Below are 18,745 nucleotides of genomic sequence, written 5' to 3'. Positions count from 1 at the left end.
TAAAAATAGGACTGTCATATGACCCAGAAATCCCACTACTGGATGTTAGTGAAGTGGTGCCATCTTATCTAAAAGCGCCATCTGCAGTCCCAGACGCCATCTTAGGCTCTGGCCCAGCCACCACCCTGTATACTAAGTTTGGCCTCTCCAGAATCCAGCCTGGCTTACACGTAGTCAGGTGACCAAATGGTCCAACCACAAGCCTAGGCTCCACTCCCACCCTAATGGGATTCACTGTTCCCACTTCCTTACCCCCTGCAAGACTATAACAGGATCTGCTTCCCACACATGCACTCTCTTGACGTCTCTCTCTCTCTTTCTCTCTCGTCTCCCTTTCTGCCCTCTCTCGCTGTCTCCCTCCAGGCTGTTGGGTTTCCCCCTACCCAACAATAAACCTTTCCTGTAACTGCAGTGTTTGGTGTGTTTTGTGGTGGTCTTACACTGGGCATATATCTAACAGACATGGAATCATTCTAGCAAAGAGATACCTGCTCCACCATGTCTATCACAACACTGTTCATAATAGTCAAGATATAGAGTCAAATAAGATGTCCATCGTCAGATGAATGAGTAAAGAAAATGTGAGATGTACATACATACATACACACACACACACACACACACAGGAATGCCATTCAGCCATAAACTGGAGAACATCATGTTAAGCAAAATAAGCCAGGGACAGAAAGACAAATACTATGCTTTCCTTAATATGTGTGAGCTAAATAACAAAAATGTACCCCTCAAAATGAACACAGAATATTGATTACTAGAGTCTGGGAAGGATGTGAGGAAAAGAGAGAGTCTGAATATAAAAATAAGGGAACTTGCATACGGTTCATTAATGTTGACAAATAGAATAATAAAAGACGTTATTATAGGGGAAGCTTGGATAAGGGCTACTTGGGAACTCTGTAATATTTCACAATTTTTGTTTTGTAAATTTAAAACTTCAGTAAAAAATTGGCCGGCGCCGCGGCTCACTTGGCTAATCCTCTACCTGCGGTGCCGGCACCCTGGGTTCTAGTCCCAGTTGGGGCGCCATATTCTGTGCCGGTTGCTCCTATTCCAGTCCAGCTCTCTGTTGTGGCCTGGGAAGGCAGTGGAGGATGGCCCAAGTGCTTGGGCCCCTGCACCTGCATGGGAGACCAGGAGGAAGCACCTGGCTTCTGGCTTTGGATTGGCACAGTGCACCGGTTGTAGCTTCATTTGGGGGGGTGAACCAATGGGAAAAGGAAGACCTTTCTCTCTTTCTCTCTCTCTCACTGTCTAACTCTGCCTGTCAAAAAAACAAAAACAAAAACAAAAACACTTCAGTGAAAAATTAACAATGAAGCAAAAAAAAATCCGAAATAAATCAACCAGAAACAGAAAAATATAGGATGAAAAATCAATAAAATCAAGAGGTATTTCTTTGAACAATAAACAAAACGACAAAGACCTGGCTAGACTAAGAAAAAAATGGAGAAAACAAAATCAGACACGAAACTGAAGCTATTAAAGCAGAGTTCTCAGAAATAAAAATGATTATAAGAGAATTACTAACAATTTTATGCCAACCAATTGGTTAATATAGAGCCAAAGGATAAATTCCTAGAAAAATATAATGTACCAAGACTGAATCAGAACAGACAAATAACAAATAAATGGAAGAGTTAGGTAACTTCCAACAACAACAAAAAAGTCCAGAGCAGGATTGTGTCATGTCTGAATTCTAGCAAACATTCAAAATAAGAATTATTATTAGTACTTGTTGAATTGTCCTCCCCACTCTCACAAAACAGGAAAAAAACTAGAGAGAATATTTTTAAATACATTTTATGAGACTAGCATCTCCTAGAAACCAAATTCAGACAAGGATATCACAAGGAAAGGAAAGTACAAAGATACAATAGTATCTTTGAAGAAAACTGATGCAAAAATCCTCAATAAAATATTATTAAACTAAATTCAACACACAGAAAGGACTATATACATCGTGAGCAAATGGGATTTATCTCTGACATACAAGGCTGGGTTAACAATCTCCAGTGAATGAATGTGATACTTCATGTTAACAAAATAAAAGATAAAAACACACAATCAACTCCACTGATGTAGAAAAAGCATTTGATAATGTTCGCCATTCTTTCTTAGCCAAAACTTTTAACAGTTTTGGTGCTGAAGGAAATATTCAAAACCTAATAAAGCCAGTTGATTGTAAAACCCATTACTGACATCATAATGGGGAACACATGAAAACTTTCCACTATGGTCAGGTGAAGGACAAGCTGCCCTCACCACATCTACTCAACACAGCATTAAGATCACTGGCAAGATAACAGGTAAGAAAAATAAGTAAAAGCATCCAAATAAAAAATGATAAGGTAAAATTACTTTATTTGTAGATGACCGAGCAAATATGTAGAAAAATACAAGTATTCTACAAAGTGACTCTTAGAACTAATACATAGGCACAGCGGCTGGGCACAGTGGTTATAACATCCCACACTGGAGGGCCTAGGTTGAAGTTCTGGTTCCTCCACTTCTGATCCAGCTTCTGGCTAATGCACACCCTGGGAGGCACCAGATGTTGGATCAAGAGCACTTGAGTACCTGTCACCCTCATGGAAGACCCAAATTGAATTCCAGGTTCCTGACTGCTGCCTGCTGCAGCCCTGGCAGTTGCAGGATTTGTGGAGTAAGCCAGAGGACTGAAGATCTCTTTCTGTATGCCTCTGTCTCTCTGACTTTCAAGTATAATGATAACAAATAAATAACAAATAATACAAGAATCCAGTGAAATTGAGGAATGCAAAATCAACATACAAAGATCAGTAGCATTTCCACACGAATAACTATATGCAAGACAAAAAAATCAAGAAAATGGTCACATTTAAAATATCAAAAAAATTAAACATTTTAGGGTAAATTTAACCAATGAGATGAATGATTTGTACACTGAAAAGTATCTGCATATATCCTATAACATCATTTTGTAAACTTCAGATACAATTAAATTGATTAAAAATGTTTAAATAAAAATGAAATGCATTGTCAATATAATTATGTACATCAAAATGTTAGATTTCAATATTCAACAACAGATAAAAATAAAGGAGGAGGGGCCCATGCTGTGGCATAGCAGGTAAAACCACTGTCTGCAGTGCGGGCATCCCAGGTGGGTGCAGGTGGTTGGAGTCCCAGCTGCTCCACTTCTGATCCAGCTCTCTGCTATGGCCTGGGAAAGCAGTAGAAGATGGCCTGAGTTCTTGTGCCTTTGCACCCATGTGGGAGACCCAGATGAAGCTCTTGGCTTCTGGCTTTGGATTGGCGCAGTTCTGGCCCTTACGGCCCTCTGGGAAGTGAACCAGTGGATGGAAGACCTCTCTCTCTCTCTCTCTCTCTCCCTTTGCCTCTGCGTCTGCCTCTCTGTAACTCTGCCTTTTGAACAAATAGATAGATCTTTTTAACAAATAAAAATTAAAAAATAAAGTAGGGAAGGAAGTATAAAAGTAATAGCATTATATTTATAAATCTATCAGTTAACTATACTGAATCTGTTCTCTTTGTATTAATAACAAATTAACATGAAAAAATAAGGTAAGAGAAAATTTTATAAATAAATCTTAAGAAGTCATTACATTTTGTTAAGTTTCAAACCTGTGAACAGATAAGGACACATTCCACTTTACAGAGTATTACTGACACTGGTTATATCAATTCCCATTTTATTTATAGTATTGGATAGGAATTTTTCTCTTAACTAATACATTAAATAAATGCATTTCATAACAAGAACATAAATAATAGTTTTAAATTCTTTATAACAATTTTATCATAATATGTAATGCTAGCTTCTGCAATATAAGGGGTAGGAATTTTCAAAATCATCAAAATTCATCAGAATTATCAAATATTTGTTGACTGTGTATGAAGTACTTCTTATTCAAGTGATACAATCTTGCTGAAATGGCAGAGCTGGCATTGTGGAGTCCTGGCTACAGCAAAATTCTCACTGAATATTTTGATCCTGTTTTGTTATGCCATCTTCTAAATGTACCAATTGTCTATAATTACAGCAAATCAATCATGAGGAGATGGTTTCTTCTGTCAATGTTGGCTCTGATGTGCTGCCAAAGTTTGTATCAGTCATATAAATCATGTTTTCATAAGCAGAGTTGAAATCTTAAATCAGAATTTCTTTTGCTTTTTGTATTCTAATGACATCTAGCCTTTAAAAATAATAATAAAATGAATGTTAGTTTCATGCAGATAAAACAACTGAACGTCACAGAGAAGACAGTTATCTATGGTCCAGTACTAACAGATAATCATTTATATTTTGCTACCAGCCCTTCTACTACTTTTTTTTTTTTACAGAAATAGCATTCATACTCTTATAACGTGCACTTCATAACTTGGCTCTTTACTGTGAATACTTTTTCTTATCAGTAGACAAGTATTTTCTGTAACACTTCTAATGACTAAATACAATGCCATAGTAGGAATATACAAACTTTTTTATAATCTCTCGTTTCATTTTTAAATTTAAGTTGTCCCTTTTATAGATTTTACTGAAAGGAGCATCTTTTTATATTAAATTCTGGCCTCATGTTTAATTATCTACTTAGGACAGATCCTAAACTGCTAAGTCATACTGCACAAACATTTTAGAGCCCTAAGAAATGCATTTTCATATTTACCTTTCAAAGTAGATTTCAAGTTACTTCTCAACAATGTATAAAAGTGCTCAATATCCCACATTCTAGTCAGCCCTGAGAATCCTAAATCTTCTTATCTCTAACTATTTGATACCTGAAAATAGAATCTCATTGCTTCAATTTGCATTTTTGTTATTAATGATCTGTAACAATCATCACAATGATGGTCTGTGAGTCATTCATCTGTATGAACTGTCTTTTCCTGACTTGTACTTTCTAAAATATGTATTGCCTATCTTTTCCATATAGAATCTTTCCAATCATTCAACATTGTCTCTGACACATTTCCCTTTTTGTGATTTGTCCCTTATTCTGTGAATTTCATACTAGGGAGGTTTAGAAATTTCCATTTTAGTTCATCAAATTCTCCTTTGTTTACCTTTATAATTCTGTCTTTCATTCTATTCTTTCAAAGAAATTCCTGAACCCAAGATATGTATTTGTTCATATTCTTGGTGGTTCTTTTATAGTACCATTTGTATTGAATGTTAAAATTCACCTTGAATTTGCTAATCCTCCGCCTGCAGTGCCGGCACACGGGGTTCTAGTCCCGGTTGGGGCACCGGATTCTGTTCCAGTCGCTCCTCTTCCAGTCCAGCTCTCTACTGTGGCCCGGGAGTGCAGTGGAGGATGGTCCAAGTGCTTGGGCCATGCAACCGCATGGGAGACCAGGAGAAGCACCTGGTTCCTGGCTTCGGATCAGCGCCGTGCGCCGGCCACAGCGCGCTGACCGCAGCGGCCATTGGAGGGTGAACCAACGAAAAAGGAAGACCTTTCTCTCTGTCTCTCTCTCTCACTGTCCACTCTGCCTGTCAAAAAAAAAAATTATTTTGTCAGACAAAAAAAGCTAGTGCTTTCTAAAATTTACATCATAGTTCATGTAAAAAATGTTATTTTTAAAGTACTCTGAATCTGCTCACTAGCAAATAAGGGTACCCAGTTTTCATTTTTTTCTCCCACTTATTAAAAATATTTTAACCATATACTAAAACTTCTGCTCATAAGTCATTTTTTCTAGTGTTTCTATTCTGTTTCATTGATCTGAGTGTCAATCCTGACATGTATCACACTGCTTTGTATTTCATAGCTTTTTAAACTGTTCAAATCTTTAGCAATGTGAGTTCCTTCTTTTAATTTTCTCTCCAAAATGCTAATTCTTACAGGTTTATCCTTTCAGATTAACTTTGGAAAGTGCTCAGGATTTGCAGGTCTAGGGAACCAAGATTGCAGCTGAGTAAGAGGCTATGGCAACTGGCCCCTCCCCCTGCCCCGAGATACCAAGTTAAACAACTATTCACACACTGAGTCATCGTCACAAGAGCTATAGAATCCAAGTGCCAGTCGACTACAGAACCTTGTCTTGTTGTAATAATAAGAAAAGTCCCTTGAAGAAATCAAGAAGGGAAGAGTTGTGCACAGCACAGCTACTGCAGCTGCCAGGAGCACAGGCTGGTAGACAACTCCAGCTCGAGGGGGAAAGAGGACTGAATGCCAGTGCCAAGTCCACTGGAAAAAGTTCACACGGACTGAGCCCCTAGTGTCCCAGCTCCTAGGGCCCTAACTGTGCAGTGCGGCTGGCTGGTCTCTGCTCCCCATCACCCAGCTGCTGTCGGAAAGTGAAACTCTAGCCCCATGGAGAAGCTGGGAGAGAGAACAGGACTGGCCCTCAGAGCTCAGAGGCTGGCCTACTGTGCTGACCTGGCACCTGATAAAGCTTCCTTCAGTGTCCAGTGAAGTTGCATTGTTCTAGCTGAGCAGAGTTACACCCCAGCCAACATCACCACTGGATTTTGGGTGTGACTTCAGGCAATGAGTCCAACTAAGCTGCAGACAGACCTTAGCTTTGGTCCTACCCTCAGGCCACACTAGTGTTGTTGGCATGAGGGCTCTGGATGTGATTTAACAGTGAGGCAGTCATGGGCACGGACCCAGGAAGAGGCTTGTAGGAATGGATTATCCCCTTTGAGGCACTTCCCCAGTGCATATTGAACAACATATCAATTGCAGACCTGGAACAAATTTGAGTTTGGGGAAGATTGTAAGGTTGAATCAGTAAAAACATGTTGATAGCAGATTGGCACAAACCATGACTTTGGGTACTGTTTACTGCTTAAATAGCAGAAGCATACATAGACTCAAAGGAAACAGATCACTTAGAATTTCTAGAATAAGCAACCACAAACAAAGTCAGAGTACTTTAACTAGGCCTCCAATGCAGATGATCTTCTGCACTAACAAGCACCAAGAACTTCCAGGGACCATGGCCTTGCCTAAAATCAAAATGAAGTGCCAGAAGCCAGTTGTCTAGGAACTAAAATTTCCAAATGCTTGGATAAAACCTCTGAACAAATGAGGTATATAAGGAACACATTTAACATAAGACAGGTCATACATAACAAACCAACAGCTAACATCATACTGAATAAGGAAACTCTGGAAGGTTTCTAATATCTGAAATGAGGTGATGCTCACCTTAAGCACTTTCTTATTCAACATAGTAATGGAAGTAAGGCAAGATAAAGAAATAAATGGCATCCAAATTGAAAACAGGAAGTCAAACTGTCACTGTTGCAGAGGAGATGATCATAGGTGTAGAAAACCCCAGGACTCCACCAAAAAGCTGTCAGAACTAATAAATTCAACGAAGTTGGAGAATACAAAGTCAATGTACAAAAATCAGTAGCATTGTCATAGCAGATAGTGAATCTTCTAAGAAATCAAAACAGCAATATCATTTTCAATAGGTACCTCCCCCAAAAACCAAATACCTGGGAATAAATTTAATCAGAGGTAAGTAATTTCTACAATGAAAACTATAAATCACTGATATAAGAAATTAAAGAGGGGGCTGGCACCGTGGCTCACTTGGTTAATCCTCTGCCTGCGGCACCAACATCCCATATGGGCGCCGGGTTCTAGTCCCGGTTGCTCCTCTTCCAGTCCAGCTCTCTGCTGTGGCCCAGGAGGGCAGCAGAGGATGGCCCAAGTGCTTGGGCCCCTGCACCCGCATGGGAGACCAGGAGGAAGCACCTGGCTCCTGGCTTCAGATCGGCGCAGCACGCCGGCTGTAGTGGCCATTTGGGTGGTGAACCAACAGAAGGAAGACCTTTCTCTCTGTCTCTCTCTCTCACTGTCTAACTCTGTATGTCAAATTAAAAAAAAAAAAAAAAGAAATTTAAGAGGACACCAAGAAATGTAAAATGGCCCTTGTTAATGGATTCGGATGACCAAATATCACTACTTGTACATATTACTCAAAGCAATTTAGAGATTCCATGCAGTCCCTCTCAAAATCCCAATGATTTTTTTTTCTAAAACTAGAAAAAAACACTGCTAAAATTTGTAGGGAACCACGATGTGTCCTGAAAAGCCAAAGTGATCTTAAACAAAAAGAACAAAACAGAAGGCTTAAAATATTTTACAAAGTTACGGTATGTAAAACAGCATGGTATTGGCATCCAAACAGACCCCTAGACCAATGGAACAGATTAAAGACCCCAGAACTAATCTCACACATCTACAGTCGATTGATATTTAACAAACTGCTAAGAACATCCATTTACAAAAAGATAATATTCTTAAAAAATGGTGCTGAGAGGGCTGGCGCTATAATGCAGCAAGTTAAGCCCCCGCTTGCAAGCTGGCATCCCATATCGGAGTGCCAGTTCAAGTCCCACCTACTTCACTTCTGATCCAGCTTCTAGACCTTTTACTTTTTAAAAATATGTTTGTATAAAGGGCATTTTGTTGAAAGAATCACAGAATAGTTTCTTCTTATCTCAAGTTGATTTTAGCTGTTAGATCTAAAAACGTTATAAAGATGTATTCTTACACAACAAAAGGTATAAAGGCTGAAATATTCTGTGTGGTTCCTTTAGAACTTACAGAAATTTAGATATTTGGTGAATTTCTTTGCTTGTTAAATTTCCTTTTATTATTTCCATACTAAATAATCATTTTATCAACAGTGTTTGTGACAGCAATGGAGAGATACAGTTAAAGCCAGATGGGTTACCCTTGTAAGCAAACATTTTCGTACAGTATTATAAAAAGTCAAAGAATTGGGGGAAGGCATTTGATACAGTGGTAAAGACATCACTGGAGATAGTGCATCCCATGTGGTGTTCTGGTTTAAGTCTTGGATCCATTTCCAATTATAGTTCCTACTAACATACACCCTAGAAAAACAACAATAGATGGCTGAAGTAGTTGGTTCTCTGTCATCCACATGGGAGACCTAGATGAAGTTCTGGGCTCCTGGTATCAGGCTGGACTAGCCGTGGCTGATTCAGACATTTGGGGGGTGGAACAGTAGATGAAAGTCTCTCTCTCTCTCTCTCTCATTCTCTCTCTTTCTCTCTCTCTCTCTGTGTGTGCCTTTTAAATAAAATGAAAAAGAAAAGTTTAAAAAATCAAAGATTTTAATGAACATTTCAGAACATTGAACCACATCCACAAATCAGAAATCAAATGATGCAAGTTACTTGTTCTTCCAAAATTGTAATTATATAAGAGGCAGAGAATTGAGAAGGTTGTGAAACAACACGACTACATTGCAGAGGATTGAATTTTCTCTAGGCATAAAGACAATATGTTTTGGAGCAGGGCATAGAATTCAACAGATCTATGATTTTCTCAGGACTAGACTAAACATATTTTTTAAAAAAGATTTATCTATTTATTTGAAAGGCAGAGTTACAGAGAGGCAGAGGTAGAGAGAGAGAGGTCTTCAGTCCACTGGTTCACTCCCCAGATGGCCACAACAGCCAGAGCTGCGCTGATCAGAAACCAGGAACCATGAGCTTCTTCTGGGTCTCCCATGCAGGTGCAGGGGCCCAAGGACTTGGACCATCTTCAACTGCTTTCCCAGGCCATAGCAGAGAGCTGGATCGCAAGTGGAGCAGCCGGTACTCAAACCACGCCCATATGGGATGCTGGCACTGCAGGAGGCGGCTTTACCGGCTATGATACAGCACCGGTGCCACGGACTAAAAGGATTGTTACACCAGCTACTTCAGGTGCATGAAAACTGCCCTAAGGTTTTACTGCATTCCTAGTTAATATACTAAACAAGGTCTCTAATTTGAGAAGCCCCTTTTCAGTGACTCATTTGTCTGTCTTTAAATAAAATTGACAAGAAAGATCAGCACAGTTCATTTGCCCAACTCTGATCTGCCCTGATGAGTCATGTGACACGATTGAGTGTTGCCAGATATATAAGCTGTCACTCCCTCCTGAAATTTTCATGGGGACAAGATTACAGAAATGTGGCCTGTTCAAACCCAAAGAAGTTTTCAGTAGACATGAGGGTTGGCATCAATAATTCACCAGAAAGACTCACTTACAGCATTCCATTGATACTGCAGGGTTCATTTGCATATTAAAAGAGGCAAGTCCCTTTTGTGGTTAAAGTAGTCTCCTTTGGCAGGGGCTTCCTTCACCAACCTTAGAACCTCCTAAAAGATTTAGAAGCTTAGCTCCCTTCCATTCCTTTGAGTAGAGATGAATCTCTTAAATGGAATAGGGACGTCAGCTTCAACACTGAATTGAAGTCCTCATTAAAATTTGCAAAGGGTGTTCATAACAAGCAGAAAGTTCTAATAATCCATTTTTAATACTTAAAAAAAAACACTGGCTAGCCCCCACATTTATTCTGACATTCCCCTAAATTGATGCCAAAACTACTCCTCCTTTGTTGGTTAATGTGCCCAGATGGCCCATGCTCATGAATATTTTGACATTTAAAGACAGATATCTAAGCTTGCTGCAGGAGTCCTGCACAAAGGCTACACTGGTGATAAACCATCCACTCCACACACGCATCCTTCTTTGCGATGAGAAAAATTTGACCCAACAAGTTCCAATTTTAGGAATTAACTTTAGTATATTCACACTCATGCAAAATGCATTTGAATGATGGTACTGATTGGAGAATTACTTGTAATACTGGAAAACTTATACACAACCTAAATATATATCTAGGTATGTATTGTTAAATATATATCTATTGGTAGTTAGAATAAATATTTATAGCATCTAAGAAGGGTAAGGCAGGCTCACGTGTAAAAGTTCATATGGGACAAATTTAGTGACAAAACCTGATGCAGAAAATATGAAAAATACAATTGCAGGGGCCAGCACTGTGGCACAGTGGGTAAAGCCGCCATGTACAGTGCTGGTATCTCATATGGGCATTGGTTTGAGTCCCAGCTGCTCCACTTCTGATCCAGCTCTCTCCTATAGCTTGGGAAAGCAGTAGAAGATGGCCCAAGTCCTTGGGCCCCTGCACCCACATGGGAGACCTGAAGAAGCTCCTGATTCCTGACTTTGGATCAGCCCAGCTCTGGCTGTTGTAGCCATTTAGGGAGTAAACCAGTGGATTGAAGACCTCCCTCTCTCTCTATCTCTCTTTGGCTCTATATTTCTCTGTAACTCTGTCTCTTAAATAAATAAAATAAATCTTTAATATATATATATATATAAAAACTGTGTTTTCACATATAGACTAACTACAGAGATACATAAGAAACGAGAAGTGGCTTCATATAGGAATAAAATTTAAAGGTATTTTAATTTATATTATGCACAGATTTTATCCAAACCAAAAAAAAACAAAAAAAGATCATTAATAAGAGAATTCAAGAGAGAAGAAAGAAAGGGAAGGAAAAATAGAAGAAGAATCAAAGAACAAGAAACAATTCTTTGTATATGGGAAATTCAATACAATGGGCAAAATGCTTACTATGTGAAAGGCACAATGTCTTTATTGGTAAGTATTCTTTTGTTTTTATAGTGTTTTAGAGTTTAAAAGCATTTTTCCAAGTTGTTCCCAAGAGAAATATGAGTATATACCAAAATGTGGACCCACGATGACTCATTGTCACTTTGTCATTTCATCCTTTTTAATATTTTTATTTCCTACTCTTTGTAAAATGATCATAAGACTTCTTCCCTTTTCAAATCAAATGTAAGGTTGAATGATAAGCCTCAAAGTTACTGGACTTCTTAAAGCAAATATGCTTCATCATTCTAAAAACCATTTCCTTAACTAGGATTTTTTTTATAAAAAAAACATACTTTAAAGTTTGTCCTTCTATTTCAAAGAATTAATTTCTTAAGCCATTTCATCCTCTTGTATTTTCTCTGATACAAGTTAACATATTTAGATAATTTTGTTCCCGTTCGAGGTTTTGTTGACAGACTACAGAAATAGCATTTATTTGGCTGTCAATGTGGTGAGTTATTTAACATTTTGACTACTGCTGATCTAATCTGGGTAACTGATGTGTGACTGAAAGGCGCTCACTGAGTTACCCTGGGCACTCTTATGCTTCCACTGACTTTCCTTTCATGTTCCCACCAAACCACATTCTCACTCACTCACACTGTTGTTCTGCTGAGGCAAGAAGCTGCTGTCAACTCAAATTAGATTCTGTTTCTCACTACAAGTATATTGAAGAATGTGCTTCCATAATAAAATGTAGCCTGAAAGGTCAACCAACAGTCTTTGGTTTCCTCCTCCTAGATTCTAAATTAATACTTCAGCTTGTGAACCTCCTCTTGAACATTTGTTTGCAAGGTAGCATAACCTTCTGATAATCCACCTATCTGGCTCCCTTGTCCTTTGGTGGCTTTACTTAGCATGGATTATATTCTGGGTATCTGAAATCTTTGCTGCTCTAAAATTAATTCATCAAGGTCAGTGTGTCTCTTTGCAGTACCTCCTCAGATATTTCTCTTATTTAGAGTACGTGAGGCTAGCCTCCTTTACCTTGGTTAATAAATAAGGCTCTACTGTTGAGTGGTTCTTACTACACTTCTATAATGTTAGTACCACAGAAGTGCAGAGAAGCTCTTCAACATATTGACTTAAAAGAGGTAACCAAAACCTAGGTAAGTTTCCTAATAATTGAATCTCAACAGACCTTTATAAGAACCTATTATGCAGTTTATAATATAGTTGCAGAAATGAGACATAGACATTGGAATAGGTTATAGAAGGCAACAATTCTCCCACTGAGATAAACAAGGGGGATTTCCTCAACAATTTAAATTGTGTCTTAAGGGTAGGTAGCATTTAGTCAAATGAAATGAGGGAAGATACACTACTACTGAAGGTGAAAAAGGTATAAGCTAAAGAATAAAAGCAAACATGAAGTACAAATTGGGTTTGAGTTGCAGTGAATATACACATTGGCTTGGATGGAGGTGTTTGGAACTTGGAACTTACAAGGATTGCCATGCCCAGAGACCTTTTCTCACTGAAACTGCACAGCCCACAGCCTTACACTATGGAAAGAAGCCCTAAGCCTGATTGATTGACTGATTTTTGTAGAGCAAGTGATCCTAAAGCAACTCCATCAATTATGACTCTAGTGTCCTGGTATGATGGCTTCTGACCAGATAAGGTAAGAGTAGTTAGGTAAATTGCTTATACCAGCTCCGTTTGGAATTTGAAAGCTGACTACATGATAGCAAAGGGGAGAAAAGAAAACAGGACAGAGAGATATCACAAAATGCAACCATTATCCACTCCCCTTACATCCACATGAGGCTAACAACCCCAGGAATTTGCACAACACAGGTAAATTGAAGTTTATGTAGCAGTGTCCCACATGTCTTCCATTTCCAAAGATCCCAAATGAATACAGTGGGTATTGAATGTCACCGGATCTTTTTTTTTAACCTGGCCCACCTAGATACTTATGGATTTATGAAGAAACTAACAGTCACTTGCATGATGAATATACAATATGATGGCCAAAGTACTCTTGTTTGAGTACCCAGATAGTTTGGGTATCACAAAAAGGAAACTGAGATTTTTTTTTTCCTTCCTAAGACGCTGAGCAGCAGGAAAAATTACCTATGGGATCTTGTGTGGAACCAGAGGAACTGTTCCCAGTACATACAGCATGTACGAATACAATGGCTGTGGGCCACATTTGGGTAGAGGAAGAACATTGTAGGGACAGTATTTTTTTCTTTGCAAAAGAGGAAAGAGACAGCCATATGGATAAGATTTCATCAGTGATAGATTTTTAAGTCATTTGTTACTTGGAATTCTGTAAAATAAAATAACAGTAACAATATCTAAAGACAACAACAGCAATGTCTAAAGCACACATCTGAGCAAATTGGCAACCACCAAACTAGCACTCACTCTCTGTCCATTAATGAGAGGAACATTCAGGCCCCTGGAATCCAGGAAGCTCAGGGATGGAGAGAAGGTCCTTTGCAGCCATTCTAAGAACAAAGAGAACTAGACTGCAGGATAACTGAGGGAGGTGAGAACATGAAAGCAGCAAGTTCACAGTCTCACCTAATACACCCCAGTATCACATAGGACCTTCTTTCTTTCCAGACCTCCCAATGTTATTCCAGTCATGACTGCCCTATTTCCTATTAATTTACCACTCAGCTGCAACCAGAGAGTTTCTATAACCACGATGAATATATCCTTCTCTTTTTACATTCCAACTTTGTGATAGCCATACAACCACAACTGTAAAAAGAAAAAAAAGGTATCTTCCTTCCCCTTTTTACATTCTCATTAACAAAAGCTAACTGCTAATCTTGTAACTAATCAGACAAGGAAGGCATTTGAGACCAATAGCCCAAACAGCCAAGCTTCTTATCAAGGAGACCTCCACGTAGTTAACCAGAACAAACCCTGGTAATCCTCCTGGCAATCAATCAACTAGAATTCATTATCTTCCCTAATTCCCCTCAACTCCCCTTTCTCCTATAAAAGTCCTCCTGCTAACTTGCAAATTGGGAAAAGCATTTTTGAGACTGAACACGCCTGTTCTGCTGTCTTCTTGAATAAACTCGTTCCCTTGCATCAGCTCTCACCTCTGGAGACTGGCCATAGCAGATGTAAACTTCTGGTCTCTCATACCTTATCTATCTCACATGCTCCACTTTTCTTTTTTCTTCTTCTAATTTTTAATAATAAAATCTTAAGATACCTGCTTTATTCCTAAACCTTTTTTGGTATTCTATATTAACTATCACATACCAGAAAAAAAATGTTATTTGTCTTTTGGGGATTGGTTTATTTCACTAAGCATAACAGTCTCCAGTTGCAAACATTTTATTTCAAAAGACAGGATTTCATTCCTTTTTAATGGTTGTGTAGAATTCCACAGTGTGTGTACATGCCACATTTTCTTTATCCAGTCATCAGTTGATGGCCATCTGGGTTGATTCCACATCTTACCTATTGTGAATCAACGTTATAAACATGGAGGTACAGATAACTCTTTCAAATGCTGAGTTCATTTCCTTTGGGTAAACTTCCAGGAGTGGGCTGGCTGGGACATATGGAAGATATATTTTCACATTTCTGAGGAATCTCTGTACTGTCTTCCATAATGACTGTACCAGTTTAGGTTCCCACAAACAGTATATTAGGGTACTTTTCTCTATGTTCTCACCAGCATTTATAATTTCTTTTTTTGGATGATAGCCATTCTAACTGGAGTAATGTGAAACTTCACTGAGGTTTTCATTTGTATTTCCTTGATACCTAGTGATTCTGAGTATTTTTTCATGTGTCTGTTGGCCATTTATATTTCATTATTTGAAAAATGCCTGTATATGTCCTTTACCCATTTCTGAACTGGATTATTTGTTTTGTTGCAGTTGAGTTTCTTGGATAGACAAGTACACCAATGGAACAGAACAGAAAATCCAGAAATTAATCCACACATCTAAAACCAACTAATCTTTGAGAAACAAGCTAAAATCACTCCCTGTAGGAAGGAGTTTCTACAACAAATGGTTATGGGAAAACTGGACCTCCACATACAGAAGTATGAAACAAGACCACTACATTATACCTTAAACAAAATTCATCTCACAATAGTTCAAGGATCTAAATATAATACCTGATATCATCAAATTACTAGAGGAAAATATTGGGGAAACTCTGCAAGACATTGGTATAAGCAAAGATTTCTTGGATGGGATCCCAGAAGCACAGGCAATAAAAGCAAAAAATAGACAAATAGGATTACAACAAGCTAAGAAACTTCTGTGCAGCAAAGGAAACAGCAAAGTGAAGATGCTCTATTTTCCAACTGCACACACTTACAATGCTCCCCGCCCATCCATGTCTATAAAATATTCAGCACGATAGCTTTCATTCATTATTTGCCTATACAGTAATTTGTTTTACAAGAGTGAGTCATTTTTCCTCTTCCTTCTTAATTTCTGAGAAGTATACATTTACAAACATAGAGGATGATGATCATGATGATAACTTGGATGAATAATAATAATGACTTACATTTAGGCAGATGTTCATAATATGTACAGCAATTACATACAGGCACTATCACATTATTTTTAGTATTTCATTAGAAGAAACTGTATCCTAAATTCTTTTCTTCCCCATATCCTTCTATATTTAACATAGTGTTTTCTACACAGAGTAAAAGAAAGCTTGATAGATAAGCTGATTTTTCATTACATGGCTTTAGAAAATAATTTCTCTGTGAGTTTTTCTGTTTTCTTACCTTACAAGTTGGGATGATGAATAATTTTCCACTCATGGCCCTCTACCAGGAGAGCATTGAGGATTAATGATAGAATTATAAAAGGGCTCTTGTTACAAGGTCACCTAGAGAAAAGTGGAAATCCAGAGAATCATGGCCTACAGGGACTCGTACAGCACAACCTTCAATTCCTTCCCAATTTCCACCTCAGATTTACTGATAGGAAAGACATGCAGCAAAAGGAAAATAATATCCAAGAGTCCTGCAGGTTTTTTTTCCTAAAAATCAACATAGGCACTGGCCAACAGGTACACTGACCAGCAGCTTTGGAAGAAATAGCTCTCAATAGCATATTATTAACTCTGCATACAATTTAGAACCCTTGAGGCAAGTTCCAAATAAATGCTTATCATTTCCTCAAGCATTAGAACCTATCGTCTTGGAGAAAGCTCTAAGAAAAGAACATTGGAGTTTTGTATTACTGCATCAGCACTCTGAGATTAATGTTTCTTCCATTTTCATATTTATTCAGAAATAATAAATTTCTTCTACTGTGATATTCTAAATTACTGATTTATTTCTCTTAATTCTGCAAAACATTTTTTACCATTTTGGAAAAAGAAGCAATGTGCAGAATTCCAATTTCTACCCCCCTGGAATTTCTAAAGCATTCTGTCCTTTTTGTGCTTTATACTTTTTCATAAACTACTGAGTTTTGAGGGCATGCAACTAAAGCTATGGTATGTTTAAATAACCATAGCAGGTGCTTATTATGAAGGAGACAAGTGAATAAATGTGGTAGGGAAAAAAGGAAGAAAGAGGGAAAGGTAATCAACATACAACAAGCACACAAATGGAGGCTGAGTAGATGCAAGATATTTTACCTATAATTATTTACAGATTATAACACTTTTGAAAAATTTGAGAGTAGGTAACATGCACATACTCTTCATCTATATTTACTGACTGCTAACATTCTCTCCCTGTCTCTCTCTGTGTGTGTGTCTGTATTTCTCATTTTAAAGTTGTAGACTTTGTGATATTTAACCTCTATGTATTTCAGCATGCATCTCCTGCAAACAATAATGATATTCCATAAACGTCTATATTTTTGGTTATGTGAAGTTTGATTGCTTAGATGAAGTAAGATCTGCCTAATTTCTCAACTGAAAAGACATTTTTTTCTCTTATAATTCAAAAGCTGAAACTATGGACAAAGAAGGCTCCCTCTCTCTTTGCTTAACAGCAAGCTTCCCTTAGTTGCCTAACATACTAACAGTCCATAACAGCCATTTGCCTGACTGCTGCAGAGTAACTTGCCATCCCCTAATTGTTGTTTTAGCTAAAAATCTATGGAGTCATCTTTTTAGGTTCCCTGTTAAAACTGGATGGAACAAGTTGCAGTTAGAATTGACTGGACTCCGTAGAGCAGCTCAGGCTGATGGAGGGAGTCACCTTATGGCTCCTTCGGATATTAAATGGCACATTTACAATGTTTCAGCAGTCATCTTTGGGCACATGATGCATGTAAAAGCAAGACTTCTCAATGCTCATACTCAAATGACTTTCCCCACTCCGATCCTCTGCCTCTATTGTGTTCTGTCACTTGGTTTACACCCAGTTACATCCTCTATACCTTAACTCCATAAATTCCCATACCCCTCCCTGAACAGGAAGATGGTTTAAGGCTTGTTATTGTCTCTCTCCACATCTCCTTACAGTCTTATAATAAATCTTCCCTTTCTCAGAAGATTCAGCATCTGGTGTTTGTTTAATTTATGGTTGCAGGTGAGTAGGGTGGACTTGTTGCTTGGCAACAAAGTAATATGCTAGTGTGTGCAACTTTGAGATTATCCCTTTCTTCAACGTTATTTCCCAGCAGTCATTGGTGATCTTGAACTGATTATTACCCGGCAGTTAAGAAAATACCATGCACATTTTACTGATGAGGACGCTTGGGCTCTGAGTTGTACCTTCTCCAAATTAACCAGCTAGTATATGGATGGGCCAGGCTTTGAGCCTTGTCGGGGCCTCAGATGTGTTCTTTTATCACAATCTAGAGAAAATCCATTGCCTTTCTTAAGATTGTTTCTCCCTCTAGGACTATATTCTCATGAATACTCCCTGATTTATCTGTCCTTTCTGTTCTGCACTAACAAATGCTAAACTCAGGTTCGTTCCTTGATTTCCATCAATAAAATAATCTGTGTCAGTAGAAGGCAGTACTGAAGGCCTTTAGAGATGTTAAAGGAAAGAAAAGGAATTTTGCCTCTTCACAATTATAACTGAATATTAAACATTTCTGTTGCTAAAAGCCATTTATCACGGTTAGTGCTGTGGTGCAGGCAGTGAAGCCACTGCTTGTGATGCCTGCATCCCTTATTGAGCGTCAGTTCAAGACTTAGCCGTGTTGCTTCCTGTCCAACTTCTTGTTAATGTGCCTGGGAAGGCAGCAAAGATGGCCAAAGTACTTGGGCCCTTGTCACCCATAAAGGAGATCTGGACAGACTTCCTGACTCCTGGCTTCAGCCTGGCCTGGCCCAG

At 38.4% G+C, this 18,745-nt stretch overlaps 1 long non-coding RNA gene across 1 annotated transcript; it reads left to right on the top strand.

Annotated features, from left to right (window-relative positions):
• The first annotated feature begins 2,237 nt into the window (after positions 1-2,237).
• Positions 2,238-17,023, top strand: LOC127493121 (uncharacterized). Its single transcript, XR_011388477.1, has 3 exons — positions 2,238-2,324; positions 11,293-11,472; positions 15,348-17,023. It is a non-coding gene; the product is annotated as an uncharacterized lncRNA (long non-coding RNA).
• The last annotated feature ends 1,722 nt before the right edge of the window (positions 17,024-18,745 follow it).

Source organism: Oryctolagus cuniculus, chromosome 5 (genome assembly GCF_964237555.1).
Source record: "Oryctolagus cuniculus chromosome 5, mOryCun1.1, whole genome shotgun sequence".
Taxonomy (NCBI): domain Eukaryota; kingdom Metazoa; phylum Chordata; class Mammalia; order Lagomorpha; family Leporidae; genus Oryctolagus; species Oryctolagus cuniculus.
Note: the sequence above shows the minus strand (reverse complement) of the source record. Positions and strands in the feature narration are given on the sequence as shown.